The sequence below is a fragment of the Lactuca saligna genome, chromosome 1, assembly GCF_052625555.1.
Source record: "Lactuca saligna cultivar CGN05327 chromosome 1, ASM5262555v1, whole genome shotgun sequence".
NCBI classification, from domain to species: domain Eukaryota; kingdom Viridiplantae; phylum Streptophyta; class Magnoliopsida; order Asterales; family Asteraceae; genus Lactuca; species Lactuca saligna.
The window spans coordinates 31,835,528-31,840,127 of NC_136417.1; positions in this window are offsets into that span (position 1 = coordinate 31,835,528).

Here is a 4,600-nt window from a genome sequence, read left to right on the forward strand (position 1 = left end):
CATTGGCAGTTGCACCACAACTTTTAGGTGATTTTGAACTATGTGTTCACCAGATGTACTCTAAAAATCTTGGTAGTTGTGCCTAAGGGATAATAATGGCAAGCCTAATAGAGAACATCATAATCTTGGATGTTGTGCCTGAATGATAATAACGACAACTACACCTAATAGAGGACGTCATAACCCTAAGAGTTGTGCCTAAGTGATAACATTGGAAGTTGTGCCTAATAGATAATATTGACAGTTGTGCCTAATAAATAACATTGGTAGCAATCCATAGGCAACAATGGAATTCATGCCTGTTCCTTAGGAGAATCCTTAGGAATGAAAAAAAGTGAATGATAAATGATTCTTAGGGTAGATCCTTAAGAAGTAAAGAAGATAATGGGGATAGGTAATTGGGTTAGTTGTGTGATGATGAAACATAATAACTTTATTATTGTGGGTTGAAAACCCTATGTAATCATCAGGTTTCCCAACCTAACCCACATCATTTTATTTGTATCACAAGTGTCGATACGAAGCTACATTACAATGAGAGATTAAAAGAGATGTATATCACTAGAGTAAATGAATGTAAGGTCTGTTTATGCTTATGTTTCTGCATTGACGATAACATCCCAAAGTTTTAATAAAAACAAAATACATTTCTTCGGAGATGATTTGATAATATATTTATCATCTTTTTTTCTGGGAAAAAACTTCCGCAATATCATCTGAACTTTCATTTTCATCTCGGAGCATAAATTCCGAGACAGGTTTCCATGATTGACTTGGTCCTTCTCCCCGTCTTACAATGGTGGACCTGGAAACTAGTGCACGCGACTCCTTTAAATTCAGAAAATTTTCAAAAACCTTCTGAAAGCTGGTGTTGAGCTGAAGAGTCAGGGTATCGTAAGCTTCAGCGCTGGGAGCCTAAGCTTTAAGATGATTGAACAGTTGCGCAAGGATTGACAACACCTCATCAAATTTATTGTTCCGAACATCCACAATATTACAACATGCACTGAGTAGCTTAAGGCGGACTTGTTGCATGATGAGGTTCATTTCGTCTTTCTTCCGGATGTATTTCTCCAATCGTTGAATCTGTTTCTCATGATGAACATGAGTTTGCTTGATGAGCTCGTAGGTAGCAGCAAATAGATCCTCATGAACTTTCAACATCCGAGTGATTGTATCTAGATGATGATCGATAGAAGTATCATATTTTTGTTCAACTTCTTCGATTGTGTATTTAATACGAAGAGAGATAAGTTGATCAAGTTGGGCTTCTCATTCAACAACGGTGGGTCCGAAATTATTGGTTTCGGATAATGATTGGAGAATGGCAGCAAGCTTGGAGTCCAGCCTGGAGACTTTTTCATCGGTCTTGGTGTTGAGTCCGGACATGGTGGTTTCGATGGTATCGACCCTCTTCATTGTATCAGAGACATTTTTTCTGGATTTCAAGGTGGGAAAATGGATCGATGTAGTTTCCTGCAGAAGATCTAGTGTCCGAAGTGGAATCTTGAAGCTTGGATTTATTGGGTTCTGGATTGACTTGTGACTTGGAAGAATTGGACTTGTTTGTAGCAACATCATCATGAAGCTTGGGAGTTGATTTTGTTTCCGCATCAGGATTAGAGGAGGAGGATCCGAAATCAAAGGTTGATTTGGATAAGGGTGGCTTGGATGAGTAGAAGTGAGAGACAAATGGTTGAGGAGCTGCAATGGAGGTGCCTTCTTCATCGAACAACACTTCTTTGGAATGTTCCTCATTAGGATGAGAGTGAAGGTGGTCCAGATTGATGTTGCCTTTTGTTTCACTGGATGCAATTCCAAATCTGTTTCATCATTGTTAGGAATAACAAAGGGAATGTTGCTTTAGATGGCCCTGTTCCTCATGGAGATGAGAGTTGCTTCGACCTGAGATCTTGTGAGTTACGGATGTCGAGTTTGAGCCCAGTTAACATAATCTTCCCAAGCAGGATCATTAACACATGGTCGTCCTGTACCCTTACCGGGTATCAGACCAGTTGAGGCATCCAAAATAGGAGGGATTGCTCCTGTTCGGAATGCTTGGGGTCCGAAACAAGGGTTTCAGACCGTGTGTGTAGAAAAGAGTGAGATATCAAAAGTGACATGTGGGTTATTTCTAGGGGCAAGGAACTTTTGTCAACACGGCCATCGCCTTTTTCGGAAGGTGGGGGTGGATTATATGCAGACTCCCTGTGGGTGTGTACATGTGATATGAAACATCGAGGTGTACCTCAGATGAGTGGGTAGGTGGGGTAGACTGATGGCCAGAGTCAGCCAGAGTGTCATGGGCTCCTTCCTTTTGAGAGGAGGAGCTGACTTTGGTTCTCTTTCTATATTTTGGCTTTGAGGGAGAAGTCTTCCTTTTAGTTGACTTCTTTTCCTTTCCTCCGGATGAAGCAGGTTGGGCTACTTTCGGAATTGGCTCAATGGGGACCGGGGCAGATTGTGTCGGGTTATACACAACTGAAGTCTCCAAGTGGTGTTTCAAATGAATAGATCCGGAAGGGATAAGGGCCAACATGTGCTCCGGCAAACGTCGAATAGGTATAAATAAAGATTGGTCTGGAAGACGATAATGTTTTACAGTTTTGAAAGAAACATATACCTCTTTCGGAATTGTAGCCACTGAAATTGGTTCAGACCTCTCTATGTATAATTGTTGGATCGTCAATGCCCAAAACCAAGGGCTCAAAATTTCATTTTCCTTGCGTTTGGTGGCGAACTTTTGGTTTCTCCATACCTTCATGCTTTCCGGACAGTCCCCTGATGATGAAGTGAATCAAAACGGTCCAAAGACCAGAAACGGCTGATTTCTTAAACTCATTCGCCTTGTACTCCTGATCGTAACTGATGTGGTTCAAGAATTGTTGAAATTCCTCAACAGTTGGTTCTTGAACGTTGAACCCAGTGGGATTTTCCTTAACACCGATTGCATTGAGGATGGTAGATTTGTGGATTGAACGATGCGATCGCCAGTAATTTTGGTTTCCAGAACATCATTGTAGATTTTAATCCTCTCGAAGGTTGTGTGAAGAAGAGAGGGTATAAGTGGGGTTTCTAGGATTTTAGTGAGGGGTATAGAATAGGATGATGAGAAATGAACTCAATCATCACTCTGATGGGTTCATTAAAGTCCATGGGATTGACCGAGAATAGTTGTGTAGTATCCCTAAGGAATGGTTCAGACAGCTATGAAGATGATGATCCTTTTGAGGACTTCTTCTTGACAACAATTTTGGTTATTTTGGGGGCATTTTTTGAGGTTTTGGAGGGTGACGAGGAGGCCATTGGTGCAGATGGATGAGAGTTTGAAGAACACAAGAACACAGGAAGAAGATAAGAGCAGTTTGAGGGTTTTTTGTGTGTGTAAAGAGGAAAATGAGGGTTTAAAGGAGTTTATATAGGTGATGGAAACGGGTCGGGTTAAAAATGGTAATGATGAAATCTGAATTGGGAAATAGGTTGAATCTAATGTTTTGCCATTTTTGGGGTGAATTGACTTGCGATGATGAAAGGTTTTGATGGAATATAATATAGAATAGAAATTGTCATATGGGGAAGGGATGGTTGCTTTATAGAGACGTGGAAACGTGGAGTGGATTTCGAGGTTGAAAAGATAAGCATCTTTGAAAAGTAACCGTTAGAAAAAAATGGTTCACCTTAAAGCCTTTTGGTCTTCACGTTGGTTGTTTCTGGAATCTTTGAGTTTTGAACGGTATGAAACATGTTCCAAAATGAAGTGATTTTGAAAACAGGTTCGGAAGACTTTGAAAATGGAAAATTCCGGAACTAGGTTTTGAAAAGATTTCGGAACAAAAGTTTAAAAAGAGTCTGGACTTGAAATTTGAGGTGAATTTTGCGGAGTAAGGTTTTAGAGTTTCTGGAGCAATATTTTAGAAATTCCGGAACAAGATTTTAGAAATTCCGAAACAAAATTTTGGAAATTCTGGAATGAGAAAATTTTGGAGTAAGGATTTTGAAAATTTTCCTGAGTGAGATTTACTACTTGTCCGGACTTGAATTCCGGGATGATTTTATGAAGTAAGTTTCGAGAAGATATTGTTACCAATGTGACTATATTAGTTTTGAACTTCAAAAGACTTAGGAGCTCTACAACTTAGCACTGAGATAGAACGTTAGATAAAAAGACACATAAAATGATCCTGATTATTCCGAAAGACAATAGTTCCGAGATATGATGAAGATTTTGCTTTGGAACTAGTTTACTTTCTGATGTTGCCATCAGTGATTGCATACCTCTTGAAAGAATTTTGGATCAGGCATCATCATACCTATTTTGTGTAAAAAACCATTAAACTTGGTTTTGTCTAATGTTGTAGTAAAGACATCAGCAATTTCATCATCAGATGGAACAAAGATGAGTTCCATGTCACCATTTAAAACATGATCTTTAATAAAATGGTATCGTATATTGATGTGCTTCATCATGGAGTGCTGAATTAGATTGAGCGAAATAGCAATTTCACTTTGAGAATCACAATAGATCGGAATGTGTTGAAAGCGGTAACCATAATCCAAAAGCTGATATTTCATCTAGAGAACTTGAGAGGTACAGCTAGTA